This window comes from Schistocerca piceifrons, chromosome 1, assembly GCF_021461385.2.
Source record: "Schistocerca piceifrons isolate TAMUIC-IGC-003096 chromosome 1, iqSchPice1.1, whole genome shotgun sequence".
Classification (NCBI taxonomy): Eukaryota; Metazoa; Arthropoda; class Insecta; order Orthoptera; family Acrididae; genus Schistocerca; species Schistocerca piceifrons.
In genome coordinates this window covers 637,988,850-638,004,161 of record NC_060138.1, presented here as the reverse complement: position 1 = coordinate 638,004,161, position 15,312 = coordinate 637,988,850, and the positions used below count along the sequence as shown (strand labels likewise).

Genomic DNA, 15,312 nt, shown 5'->3' with positions numbered 1-15,312 from the left:
AGAACACAAATTGTGGGACTGTGCGCTCTGGAAGACGCAGCGGGTAACGGTCGCCGAGCACTGCGGATGCTGGACCCCAGAGCAGCACTGAGGACGACACTGGAGCCGCAGTATCGAGAATGGCAAAGGATGACTTCACGAGGGACTCAACCGCACGGCACCTACACATGGAGAGAGGCAACTGAGGTCGGCGACCACTGAATGAAATGATTTTTCAAGAATGTACATTGCTTTGGTGCAAGTGTGGATTACGGAAGTGTAGATTCTAAGACGTTACAGTGAATAGTGGAATACCGTGTAAAGTGGGAACGGCGCTGACGTGCTGCCCTACGCCCAAGAAATCCAGCAGACAAAGTCTGTTGACGGGGCAGTATGAAGGCGTATTTATCACAGCAAACAAATATCAACAGTTTAGAGGCATGCTAATAAATGAACATAAACAGAACACAATCCGTAGCACTCAAGTAGTGTTAATAGTTGAGGAAATGGCAAAGGTTGTTTTTAAATTATTCTACGACTACAGTTTTATAACGGTAGAGAATAGCTGTAATAGTTGCATTTTTTTAGAATTAGTATTTTTTCTAAATATTTACAGCTACCAGGAACGAATTAATTATTATCCACAAAAATGTGGATATGTGGCCTATGATAGACAGTCTAGATAATAGACTGTAATGTGAAGAACAAATAAAAAAATCCACATCAACTTGATACAAGTAGTGTTGCACTACACAAACTTTAAACACTGTAAATGAATATCATTATTAACAACGTGACACTCGTTTCCTCATCTTCTATTTCACACATCATGCTGACCACTTCAGATGACTACCAACGTAAGAATACACATCGAATTCGTTTAAAAATCTCTGAACAAGCTCATAAGAGCAGTCTTAGCAACGCCGATAAGCTATGATTAAAAATTATTTCACGTTAATTTACCTGACTAATCAAACTCTATTCGCAGACTATCTAAAAATTTTCAAAGCCTAAAACTCTTATTACTCTACGAACGAACGAACGACTACATGATCGACATGACCACAGATGCACCACGGGCAAACAGAGAAATTAGCATGTATTCTGTTGTGAGATTGTGTGGTCCACTGGCTTCTTTATATAAGAACGCAAGTTCGCTGTAGACTAGAAGTTACACATTCATTCGTTCTACAATATGGGCTTCACATAGGCGATGCTGTTGTAAGAATAAAATGAAGATCCGCCGCGGATCAATACACCTGGGAAAAAAATGAAACTTCGAGAGGTGTGGAAAGAAAATACATGACAGGAATTAGTACAGGCATGAGATTAAAAGCCAATAGGCTTGCATGGTTCCATCGGAACCAATAAGAGGATAATGAGTGATATCAGAAAGGAAACATCTACAGAGGGATGCAGAAACAAATGATGGGATGTCAAAGTCGGCAAAAGAACAAAAGCCAAACATTAATCACGAGAGTCACTGTTAATAAGCTATTAACAGAGGCCCGGGCACTTCGAAGACAGGCTGTGCTGTCCGCTGTTCCATCGGATCGAAGCGAACTGGCCTGGCATTATACGATACCTTGCTAGAGCATGCACAAATCGTTTCTGGGGTTACTGCAAAGCTATTCCAACCGGCCATACTCTGCAAACTTAACGTACTTGAGAGGAGCGAAACGTCATCATTTGCTAATTAAATATGTACGTACGCAATATCGAAGTATAAAAGATTATCAAGAAATAAAGAGGGGGAGAAATCTGCGTCTCGGCCCAGGCACACATGCAATCTTGGATTGGCAACATGTTGTGGTAAAAAGAAAATAAAAATTGATTTACTTTCTACTTCCCTTTTTTATTCGATAGCTTACGTGACGAGCCCAGAAGGGACGCTTCTTAAAAAGTGTTTGCTGACGAAAGGGAGTGTGGCAAGCTTGTAGAGAGAATCCCTAGGTTACTTCTTATTCTTAGTTACTCCTATTTAGAGCACTGAATTCCGCATACAGACCGGTCTACAAATTTTAGATGTATACGTGAAATCCAATTTACGATCTTCGGGAATTATCCGGCAGTCTTACTGAATTATTTCCCATGAATTTTTTTCATTAAATAAACACATTACGATTTTTAAACGCATGAAATGAAAATCATAAAGTCCATATATATTATAGAAATGTGTGTGTGTGTGTGTGTGTGTGTGTGTGTGTGTGTGTGTGTCAGCAACAATCGCAGTGGTGGCAAGAATCGCCGACCTATCTTCGTTCATAAGATATGATGTCATAGACAATGAGATGCATAAAAACTGTCAAATCATGCGCGTCGTTTAAATGTATTATTTCTGTGCTACAAATTGTATTCGCAGCAAATTTCGCATACATTATCTACATTTGCCGCTAAAAGCATCAACTGAACCACAAATAGTTCGGGAGATATGACGTCATAAACACTGAGCTGCGTGAAACACTGCCACATCATGCATGACGTTTAAATTTATTACTGCTTTGTTACGAACTCTATTCGCAACACATTTTGCAGACAGTATTCTTGTATACCACTGAATGTACTGACAAAATTACATCATTCTTTGACACATGCATAAGAAGATATGACGTCATGGACATTAAGATGCCTGAAAAACTGCCGCATCATGCAACACGTTATATTTATTATTGAGCTGCTACTCACAAGATCTTTCGCTGACAGTGTCCACGTATGCCACTGAATGTACCTGCACAAATATATCATTGTACGATAGGTAGTTCAAGAGATATGACGCCATAAACATTGAGATACGTGAAGAATGCCGCATCATGCATGAACTTTTAATAAATTTATTCGTTACTATTAAGAAACTGCTAGAGTCGAGTCAGTTTAAGGAAATCCCTGACACATGGCAGCGCTTTTGACGTCTTTCAACTGAAAAGTGCAAATGGCTGTAGGCAGAAACAACAACCGTCTATAGCTATAAAAAGACGTTGCCATAGAGGCGTTTACAAAATCGCATTGTAGTGACGGAAACAGTTGCGCCCATCGGGCAGAATACGCATGTTTCTCTATGCGACTGTTTCATAATTTCAAAAGCATCTTCATGAATACATGGAAATGAACTTTTTTCGATCCTTCACTACAAACACAGTTCATCTTTTGTATTCGTTTCTAATAGAAAATCGGCAAAAATGAGCTAGTATATAATAAATCCTTTCTATTCACCAACACTTCACTTGTAACGGCGTTGGGAGAAAAATGTTACATGTTACATTCTACGTATCGACGCCATCCGTCGTGCCAAGAATGGTCAACGAAGATCCATCGGTTTCGAAAACTGATGGTAATCGTAATTACTTTTGTTATGGTTATTTTAGCGACTTATCTTCGAGTATATTATAGTGTCCTTACCATGTGTCAAAACTGGGAGACGAACGTGATGCAAGAACGACATGTGACGATTAAAATTTGGCGAGACGATGATATGTCAGCAACAAAAAAAGCAAAACAGATTCAAAAGGCTGTTTCATTTCTGGAGCAAATTGAAAAATTATGAAGGACCTCATGTCACTGCGGGTATCTAAATTCGGTTAAGGAGGATGAAAACAGTAGTCGCTCTCAGAGTTATTTGGTCCGAAGACTATACAAGCTGATGATTCTAATGATGACAAAAACACACCCTATGATTGTGAACACTGGTATCACATATCTTAAAAGCGTACCCGAAAAAGCAAAAGTACGTGTAACGTCATGTTCCTCTTGCATTGGTATTTAACCTCTTAACATAAAACACCAAGTTATCTCATTTTTATTATATTGACAAAAACTTAAAATCCAGATTACACTCGGGCAACTTAACAACAGACCTTCGAAAAATTAACACCTCGCTAATATCCGTTCCAGCACCCAACCCTACGTTTGTAGCCTGGCTGGCGTCTTTTGGTTGAGGTGGTTGCCACTAGATATCGTCTTTACTGTGTGCAGCTTTGGACACTTGACAACAGAATGCGAGCTTTTAGCCTCTGTTCTGTATTGTTTAGGTAGTGCTTCCGAAAATGGATGGATATAGTGATTCTGAGTTTGATATTGAATTTATCGACCTAGAAAGTGAAGAAGAGTGGGATATTACTTTATCGGAGATTGAAAATAATGACAGTTTGTCAGGTGACTGACAGGTGCTCGCCGGTGATACGAGATAAACACGTTCACTGTGCCCCACCCAGCTCCTCCAAGATTTCTGTTTACAGGAAAAACGTGAGGAATACATGTTTCGACTTCATATATACACAAAAGTAAAAAATTACTAAGTTTCAAGATATTTTAGTCGAAATCCAGTTTGCGACTACAGTCGGGATTTTATTAATGTGACCTTCGAAAATTGGTAACTCATTATTTTGAACTTTAAAAACTGTCTTAATTTGTCTATGCCGGCCGTTGTGGCCGAGCGGTTCTAGGCGCTACAGTCTGGAACCGCGCGACCACTACGGTCGCAGGTTCGAATCCTGCCTCGGGCATGGATGTGTGTGATGCCCTTAGGTTAGTTAGGTTTAAGTAGTTCTAAGTTCTAGGGGACTGATGACCTTAGCAGTTAACTCTCATAGTGCTCAGAGCCAGTTGAACCAGTTGAATTTGTCTATAAGTAATATCATTTTTTTACAGGGCATTTTTCATTAGCGAAAAATAATAATTTTTGGAATAATTCGTAAAAATATTAATATGTTAAGGGGTTGAGTACTTTAAGGAGGTACACTGACGAGCCAAAACATTATGAGCACCAGCTTAATTAGCGTGTTGATCGACCTCTGGAAGGCAATACAGTAGCTATACTGTGTCGCATGGACTCTTGGTGGATTTCTTGAGGTATGTGGCTTCAGATATCTACGCAAAGGTCACGCAGTTCCCGTAAATTACAGGTCTGTTCTTTGTGGGTTGCAAACTGGCGCCCAATAGCGTCCTAGATGTGTTCTGCCAGGATCAGATCATGCGAATTTGATGGCCAAGGGCATCAGTGAGAGTTCACCATCATGATCCTCACACCACTCTAGCAAGATTCTGGCTATGTGACACGGTCGGTTATCCTGCTGGAAGATGCCGCCGCTGTCGAGGTAGATATCAAGCATAAAGAGGTGCAGGTGGTCTGCAATAATATTCACATAGTCCACAGCTGTCATGGAGATTTCGATTACTACCAAAGGTCCCACAGAAGCCCTGATGAATGGCGCCAATAGCATAATATTGTGCCCACCAGTTTGCATCGGTGGCTCGGCGCATGTTTCTAGAAGCTGTTCACCAGGATGACTTCGTATTCGGACAGGGCTTTCGACCTGGCATAACAAGAAACGAGATTCATCCGACTAGGCGACATGTTTACACTGATCCACGGTAAAATCTATATGATCAAGATAGAATCGCGTAGGGTTCGCCTGCTGCGGAGTCCACGTTTAACAATGTGTGCTCTGAAACAGGTACGCCTGCACCAGCGCTGTACTCTGTCATTCAGATCTGCCACAGATCGCCGACTAAACTGCTTTAAGGAGGGGGGGGGGGATGTAATGAATTTTGGTCCAATAAAGCGATTTTTCAAAAATATTATTTCTGGAAACATCTCCCAGGCATGTCTCCGCAATATCCTTTCTTTCAGGAGTGCTAGTTCTGCAAGGTTCGCAGGAGAGCTTCTGTAAAGTTTGGAAGGTAGGAGACGAGGTACTGGCAGAAGTAATGCTGTGAGTACCGGGCGTGAGTCGTGCTTCGGTAGCTCAGTTGGTAGAGCACTTGCCCGCGAAAGGCAAAGGTCCCGAGTTCGAGTCTCGGTCGGGCACACAGTTTTAATCTGCCAGGAGGTTTCATATCTGCGCACACTCCGCTGCAGAGTGAAAATCTCATTCTGAATACTAACACATAGTAGTTAGCTGGAAGGTTGAATTCGCAAACCTTTACGTGGAAGTCAAGATTTTTGCATACTGGATGGTGGAAAAATTGTGTTTAGGAACTGAGGTTTACCGACAAAAAAGAGGAAGCAGCTGGAAATAAAGAACATAAGCTCTCAGCTTCACAATCGAAACTTGGGACAGGAGAATTGTACTGGTACGTGAATGATTTCCACTGGATTCAGACTTATTGATTTAGAGATTCTCTGCCAGGATATAAAGTTTTCATGTTCATGTGTTAGCTGTAAAAATACGGAATGCATGATTGTTGTTGAAGAAAGAAGAGTGGGAATAGCTTGTGATTTTAAATTAATTTGTAATTCGTGTGGCTATGAATTTTCATTTTCCTCCTCCAAAAAACCTGATAGTGCTACTACCTATGAAAGCAATTTTAGGTTCGCATATGCTCTGAGATGCCCTGGACAGGGCAGGGAAGGAGGTAATTTATTGTGTGGTTTTCTGAACATGCCTCCACCTTCTGCAAGGTTTGAAAAAATAAATTAGAATAGAAATGTTTGGTGCTGTACGCGGTACTTCCAAGGTTTCTATGAAAAAAGCAGTGGAGAAATTGGTGGAAATAAACCAAAAAGAAATAGGTCCAGGGGTAGATATTCATGACAGTGAATCTCCTACAAGTGGCGTCCAATAAAAGACTTGCACCAGACCACTGAACCACACGAAATTATTATTATTATTCCCCATTCGTCTCTCCTTTCCTTACAGACTCACGTGCCTGCAACGGTCATAGCGACATTCAGCTTCGCTGTGTGAAGCGGTCGTCAACATTTCGCTCAGCACTGTAGTTGAACCATGCAAAGTCTTTTTTTTAACCTTTGTCGATCGCAATTAGAAAGAAGTGATCGTGATAACACACGTCAAGTTTTGACGTTCTATTTGCCATCTCGAAGAACAGCATCAGTATTCAAAGCGGATGCACTAAGGAACTGCGCGACCAAAACGCCTGCGCTTTCTGGAAACTAGCTGAAGACGATGCTGGTAGCGTTATAATACCCACATATTTGTGCAGAAAGAGTTTGGTTCAGAAGTATTTTGACAGTGTGTTAAAGCAATCATTTCCACGAAATGGATCATTTAACCAAGATTTGGCTAACTGGAGACTGTTGGCTGCTGTAAGATAACGCCCTGGCTCTCACGTTAATAAAACACAGGCATTTCCTATTCAGAAATTGACAACAATCTTACATTATTAACCAATTACTTTGTTTTCGAAAATGTGAAAATACTGCTGAAGAGGACAAATCTAAAAAGAAATGATGACATTCAAGAGGCAGCTGTAGCTGAAAAGATTTCTACCATAACAGTCGAAATGTACTTCGGATACATAAACCACGACAATGATTTTATACATAATGAATATGAGGTCGTGGTTGTTGATATCAATGTTAAAATGTAGGCACAATTACCTTTCACAATGCAAAAATCATTAAAATTGAAGTGGAAAGCCTTCGCTATCACAATTATTACTCAAGAATCTATAACAAAGATAAAGGTAAAAATATAAACTAAAACAGTAATATTTCGTGGTCACTTCCCTAAGAAAGACACGGCTGCAAGAGAAATGACCGTGAAATTTTAATATTTTTTTATAAGTTTATCACTTTTATAGAGTCTTGTATAATAATTCTGATGATGATGACGTTTTCCTTCGAAATGTGTCAGTTTTAGCGCTTGTGCATTGTGGAATGTTGTTGCCGGTCGGTGTGGCCGTGCGGTTCTAGGCGCTTCAGTCTGGAACCGCGTGACCGCTACGGTCGCAGGTTCGAATCCTGCCTCGAGCATGGATGTGTGTGATGTCCTTAGGTTAGTTAGGTTTAAGTAGTTCTAAGTTCTAGGGAACTGATGACCATAGATGTTAAGTCCCATAGTGCTCAGAGCCATTTGAACCATTTTCTTGGAATGTTGTTGAGCAAGCGTTTTGACTTTCATGACAACGGTATTTGTTTTGATTCTATTTTATTGTCTTTGAGGAATTTCGAGCCGCAATAAAGAGGAATGGAGAAATTCAATGAAGTCACTAAGTAACGTAAATCTTCCATATACAGTTAACAAGGGCGCTAAGAATCGCAGCACAGTGCTAAAATGATAAGTGTAATGTAATAAAAAAAAAAGTGTGGAAAATCTTAAGGGACCAAACTGCTGAGGTCATCGGTCCCTAGACTTACACACTACTTAAACTAACTTATGTTAAGAGCAACACACGCACCCATTCCAGAGGGAGGACTCGAACCTCCGGCGGGAGGGGCCGCGCAATCCGTGAGTAATGTAATCAATTTGCTGCTGTGTCTGAAAAGAGTACAATATCTGGTCTCATTAGATCTATATCAATGGATTAATATTATCGAAACACCTAAAAGACAGCTAAATCGTACACAGTACACGTAAACATTGAGTCTCGCTTTAAACAGAAACTGATAAACTCATAACGTATAACAGTACTGGCCCCATAACATTCACGACGCACATGTCGACCGAGGTGCAGCAATGAGCTGTGATTCTCCATGCATAGTACTCCGAGAAGCATTCACTACATTTGTTCTCTCAAAGGACCACCTTTCACAGGTTGAAAGAGCGTAGCTTGTGTACTCTGCCTTCAGTCCTTCAGCGGCGTTCGCCGCGGCAGCAGCAACGCAATAGACGTTGCAGCGGAACGTAGGAATGGCGACGCATTGTTCTCTGTGGCGAATGCAGTTCGACCTCGGTGCAGAAATGGTCGCGTCGGGTTCATAATAGCAGAGAACAACGCACTGATTCCAGCACTGATTCGATGAACACCATGCGTCGTTGACACTACTCGTAACGATTTAGAGCCGCCGTCAAATATGATGACCGGTCGTTTATCTCTGCTGGAAGTATACACGTTGTGAAAACAAAACATCCACGAGATTCTGCGGCCCCGTTGCTACAGTACATCCGCTGTCATTCTGCAACAAAAGCAGTGTCCATGGCTTCAGAGCTTGCACTATCCAACCGACTCTACAACCACTGTTCCTCTGTCTGCTACGGCACGTGATTTGGTACCTAATGAGTCCCCATAGTCTAGGTCACTAACGCACGCTGGTTTGGCAACCGACATGAAGTAACCATTTCGGATCCTGACGGTGATATAAATTTTGATCGCCATTCTCGAATGCAGTAGCGGAAAATACCTGGTCCCCTGACTTTGCGCCAAACTCACTCTAGTGGTTGATACAGTGAAGATATGTACACCTTATTAAAGTTGTTCAACCAATGAAGTGGCTCTAAAATTTGCGCACGATACTGTGATCTTTCTCGTGGGCGACGACAGATACGACAGTTTGTGAAGTTGTAATTAATACACTTAAGTTTCACTTAAACGATGTGCAAATGTATTGTCTTGATAATCTCTCGGTTTGGTGTGGAGGGTGTGGATAACGTAAAAACATGATGGCAGAATCTTTGCTCGCCAACAGCCTTGCCGCAATAGTAACACCGGTTCCCGTCAGATCACTGAAGTTAAGCGGTGACGGATTTGGCTAGCACTTGGATGGGTCACCGTCTGAGTCTGCCGAATGCTGTTGGCAAGCAGGGTGCACTCAGCCCTTGTGCGGGCAATTGAGGAGCTTCTTGATTGAGCAGTAGCGTCTCTGGCTACGAAACCGGCTGGGAAAGCAGTGTGCTGACCACAGCCTCTCCATATCCGCATCCAGTGACGCCTATTAGCTGAGGATGAGACGGTGATCGGTCGGTATCGTTGGGTCTTCCAAGGTCTGATCTGACGGAGTGGAAAATCTTTGCTCTTGTAGCAACTTACGATAAGCCCCCTTATCAAGAAGACCTCTGAAGATGATTATTAATAACAAAATGTTAATTTCACTGTAAAAATCAATCAATGTATTCTTGACTGTATATGTAGTCACTGGTTACCCGCCATGGATACAGTCAGGTTGACATAAACTGTAACGACATGTTTCGGGACGAACGTGTTCGCCCGCCCTAATCCCGAATGAAAGGGAGAAAATACTTATACTTACACTTAATTCCCCCGACAATAGGTTTCCTCTAGCTAACTCGATCATCTGCCAGGTTTTCAGCTTCCTCCAATTTCATTTCCAAGCACTGAAGATCCTTTCCGAAAGTTAGGTTGGTTGGTTGTTTGGGGAAGGAGACCAGACAGCGAGGGCATCGGTCTCATCCGATTAGGGAAGGACGGGTAAGGAAGTCGGCCGTGCCCTTTCACAGGAACCATCCCGGCATTTGCCTGGAACGATTTAGCGAAATCACGGAAAACCTAAATCAGGATGGCCGGACGCGGGATTGAACCGTCGTCCTCCCGAATGCGAGTCCAGTGTGCTAACCACTCCGAAAGTTAGTTTCCAGGTTTTAGGAGCTCTTCCTCTATCTCTGTTTCCATGCATTGGTTTCCACAACAGCTCTGATTTGGGGAGTCTTCCGTCTTTCACGCGTACAAAAAGCTCCGCAAGCTTCAGTCTTCTCTCAGTAACGATTTTGTGCAGGTTGCGTAAACCACTTCTTCTCACTACTTCATCATTTAAAATGTAGTTGCGTTGGCAGATCTTCGAAATTCGCATCAAACAGAGTTGGTGAAAACACTGAGCTTGTGTGCCGATTTGCTGTCATTTTCCAGGTCTCACATACGTATATAGCCACCGGTAGCATGGAGGACAGTTGAATCTTTGTGGACATACATACGAGAGTCTAACTGCCTTATGGATCGCAATGCCAATTCTCCTGTCTGCATTTACATCGCCGTTAGAGAAGACTGCTGACATATGGAAATCGGTCAATGTCTTGTACTACCTGCTGTTGCACTACAATTTGAATAAATATAGTTCCACTTTTTATGCACACTGTTTTTGTTTCATCACCACACTAAACTTTCCCTAATCTGGCCCTCAGTAGTCCGTCCTCTCAGTAATCCGGCCCACATCCGGCCTCTAGTCGATCAAGCATAAATGACGCGCACAACAATGAATTATAGTGCGTAACACTGTTGTTAATTACAATGTTAAACAATGCTATAAATTCCACGAGGAGGAGAAATTGATGAAAAGTGTGTTCTATGTGGCTGGATGAGGAAAACTGTGACACAGATCAAATTTTAACAGATGAAGAAGTAATCAAAAGAATGCAGAGAAGTAATGATGACGAGGGAGAAGACATAGGAGGAGAGAGAGAGCACGAAGATTTTTCACTATGCTTGTCTGAAGCCGCACAAATCTTCCTTAACTACATTATGCAACAAACAGATACATGCAGTACCGATGTTATGCTTGTAAAGCGGTTGTGTGTCGGCGTCGCGATTCATCATTGCGACAACTGAAAACTTTGGGACACGCTTCATAGTGACTGATACTACAGTATACTTACACAATCAAGAGCTATGTTTTCTATGAAAATGAATGTACCCTTGCATTTAATAAAGCGTGGTCCCTATGTGTTGAAACTAAATTTTAGACACTCTGAATAATCCGGCACTTCTGCTAATCGGGCATCCATATGTGCAAGGAATGGCCGGATTAGCGAGAGTCCAGTGTATTTATTTTTACTCCTAGAGAACTGGCCATTCCGAGAGAAAATATACATTATTATAACTATTCCCAAGGTAATGAGGAACTGAAATCTGGAAATGGATGTCGCCTGTGTTCATTTTCAAAGAAGTTGTTAGTTTATTCAAAATAACGGAAATTCTCAAAAATCCCTCTGAGATGCTCCTGTTGTCTTGCTCCAACTTTCGAGCAGATTATCCAGCTATTTACAGCGACCACACAACATTTTTTAACACTGACAAACCACTGACAGAAGTGAAAGAAGCGACAACGGCTGCGAAAAGACCGTTGGACCGACCAGCGGTTGAGTGCCGGGACTGATGAAGCACAGAGCCACAATGGATGTAACTGTAGAACAGGAAGAATAACGGGTCAGACTCAAGAGAGGTCGTTATAATTTTCATTTTACGAAGGCAACCCTATATAAATAAAAATGTAAATGTTCGTCTGTTCAATACACACACATACTGTCTCTCTCTCTCTCTAATATCCGTGCTTTTATTTACATATTTTTAAAATGTGTATAATTATTATAAACTTATTTTTTTCTGTAGCAATGTTTCCGCATTATTAAGTTTATAAAAATTATACATTACATATATTAAAAATATGTAAATAAAAACACGCATATTCCAGTGCAATGTTGTGCCAAATTTCAAAGCAATTGGTCAAAAACTTTTGGAGGTTTGCGACTAGGAACATTTATAGTTTCTATATAAATACAAACATAAATGCTTGTTTCTTCAAAATCTCAGATCTCCGAAAAGTCTTCGTGGATTGCTCTGAACTTTTACATAACATTGCATTCGAATACGCATGTGTTTCTATATATCTACTGGAGTGCCGTCTGATATATATGTAATAAAAGGGGAAACATTATAAAAATGTAAATGCTGGCTTGCTCAAAATCGTAAATCTCCTAAAGTTCTTGAGTAATTGAAAACATTGTTACCAAAAATCTCAAAATGTACCTTTCTGACTTACTTTAAATTTTTACACTTTACTGTAATACGTTGATTACTGTGAAGTGTAAAAATTTCATATATATATGAATGTTCAAGGGGTATCCGGAAAATAAGCTCCGATCGGCCGCAAAATGGAAACCACTGTAAAAATCAAAAATGTTTTATTTGCAACAGTTAACTACAACTTCCAGCTACTTATTTTCATAATCGCCACTCCGACTTCGACATCTGTCGTAACGTTGTACCAACTTTCTAACATCTTTGCTTCCTGCAAATTCTCTACATTGCTCTGCAGCTTTTTGTCTGTGCCAAAATATTGTCTTCATAGCCTGCGGTTCATGTGAGCAGAGATGAAACTCAGAGGAAAAAAATTTCGGGCTCTATTGTGGGCGATCGAACACTTACTATCGAAAATGCTGCAGGAGCATCTTCATTTTCCCCACAGAATGCGGCTGAGAATTGTCTTGAAGAAGGAATTGCATGACAGTTATGTTATGTGGGCTGCATAGCTACAGGCGAAATTTCTCACCAGGCCCTCGTACTTGGTGGGAGACACTTTTTGCTAGGCATCTTTACGTGCTCACTGTGCGCTCAGAACTGAAAAGAGCGATGTGACGCGATCGACAGGTGCACTAGACACTGCCCAGAACATCGGTACAAAGCTTCATCGGATTTTCACAGTGGTTTCCGTTTCACGACCGATCGGAACTTACTTTCCAAATAGCCCTTATATATATATATATATATATATATATAACACAAACGAGGAGATTACATTTACGGCTTAATGATTTATTGTTAGAACATTACTACACAATTTGAAATTGCAGTAACAATAAACAAGGCTCAAAGTCAGAGACAGGGTAGAAGAAGAGATGGAAAGAGAGTGAGAAGGAGAAGATGAACACAGAAAAGGGGGAGGAGAGTGGGGTAGAGAGAGGGAATGGTAGGAGAATATATATACATAAGGGGAAGAAAGTGTTGGTCAGAGAGAAGGGAAAGAAGGAGGAGATGGACAAAGAAAGGGTGGGAGGAAGATGGTGACAGAGGAGGGAATAAGATTAGGACGTATATCCAATTCTCATGCATATTAGAAAGTGTGCTTTCTCTATTCTCTCTTCATCATTTAAGCAGACTGAGCCACAACAAAGCGTGGCCGGGTACATCTAGTACCTAAATAAACAAAAGTAAGCAAGGTATCTACCAGAGGACGGGAACATAAATGCTTCCCTGTTGGCAGATAAACGTAGCTGACCTCCGCATTTCAACAGACATGTCCAGCTGACGAGTCTGTCTAGGCGGGTGGCAGCCGTGTTAAAACGGCCGAGCGGCAGCGCCGGGGTCAGGCACTGTGGGAGGGAGGGAGCGGCAGTACAAAGCCGGGGCCGCACAACCAGGACGAGGGAGCGGGGAGTGGTTTCCGCCCGTGATGGCCCTGGGCAGCTGGGCACTCATTACATACACACAGTATACCCGTTACTCCATAAACACTCTGGCTCCCTCCATGCCTACACCTGTCGTCGTCGGCTACACCACTAAACCTCCCAACGACATGTGCAAGTGCGTCATTTAATAACTAAAAATTCACTTACGTTTTTTGTATCTACTATCGGTTTCTTAGTCAGTAAATACAGTGCCTATGTTCCTTTCAGCCATGGTTCGATTCTATGACTAAGCAAAATAGACACATCAAAAAAATTTTTACATCACCTCGGTTCCGAAAGTTCCGGAACCTGTACAGAAAATTGGAATAGAGATCAACATAAACATCATTTCCGCCCTTTTTATTGCTCCTGAAAACCACACATTTCATATTGTACCACCATACAGAGAGACCTGGTCCAGATTGCTGTACAAACCGGTACCTCTAATACCGAGGAGCACGTCCTCTTGCATTGATGCATGTCTGTAATCGTCATGGCAATACTATTCTCAAGTTCATGAAGCCACTGTTGGTCCAGATTGTCCCACTCCTCAACGGTGATTCGGCGTAGATCCCTCAGAGTGGTTGGTGGGTCACGTCGTCCACAACCGGCCCTTTTAATCTATCCCAGTTATGTTTGATAGGGTTCATGTCTGGAGAACATGCTGGCCACTCTAGTCGAGCGATGTCGTTATCCTGAAGGAAATCATTCACAAGATATGCACTATGGGGGCGCCAATTGTCGTCCATGAAGACGAATGCCTCGCCAATGTGCTGCCGATATGGTTGAACTGCCGATCGGAGAATGGCATTCGCGTATCGTACAGCCGTTACGGCGCCTTCCATGACCACCAGCGGTGTACGTCGGCCCTACATAATGCCACCCCAAAATAGCAGGGAACCTCTAACTTGCTGCACTCGCTGGACAGTGTGTCTAAGGCGGCCAGTCTGACCGGTTTGCCTCCAAACACGTCCCCGACGATTGTCTGGTTGAAGGCATATGCGACACTCATCGTTGAAGAGAACCTGATGCCAGTTCTAAGCGGTCTATTCGGCATGTTGTTGGGCCCATCTGTACCGCGCTGCAAGGTGTCATGGTTGCAAAGATGGACCTCGCCATGGACGTCGGGAGTGAAGTTGCGCATCATGCAGCCTATTGCGAACAGTTTGAGTCGTAACACGACGTCCTGTGGCTGCACGAAAAGCATTATTCAACATGGTGGCGTTGCTGTCAGGTTTCCTTCGGGCCATAATCTGTAGGTAGCGGTCATCCACTGCAGTAGTGGCCCTTGGGCGGCCTGAACGAGAAATGTCAGCGACAGTTCCTGTTTCTCTGTATCTCCTCCATGTCCAAACAACATCGCCTTGGTTCACTCCGAGGCGCCTGGACACTTCCCTTGTTGAGAGCTCTTCCTGGCACAAAGTAACAACGCGGACGCGATCGAACCGTGGTATTGACCGTCTAGGCATGGTTGAACTACAGA

At 42.3% G+C, this 15,312-nt stretch overlaps 1 protein-coding gene and 1 pseudogene across 1 annotated transcript in view; one reads left to right on the top strand and one right to left on the bottom strand.

Annotated features, from left to right (window-relative positions):
- LOC124759088 (phosphatase and actin regulator 4-like) overlaps nucleotides 1–15,312 on the bottom strand; it is a 415,959-nt gene that overhangs the window by 334,130 nt on the left and 66,517 nt on the right. The gene's annotated exons all lie outside the window — the stretch shown is intronic.
- LOC124722197 lies at nucleotides 9,336–9,454 on the top strand (annotated as a pseudogene).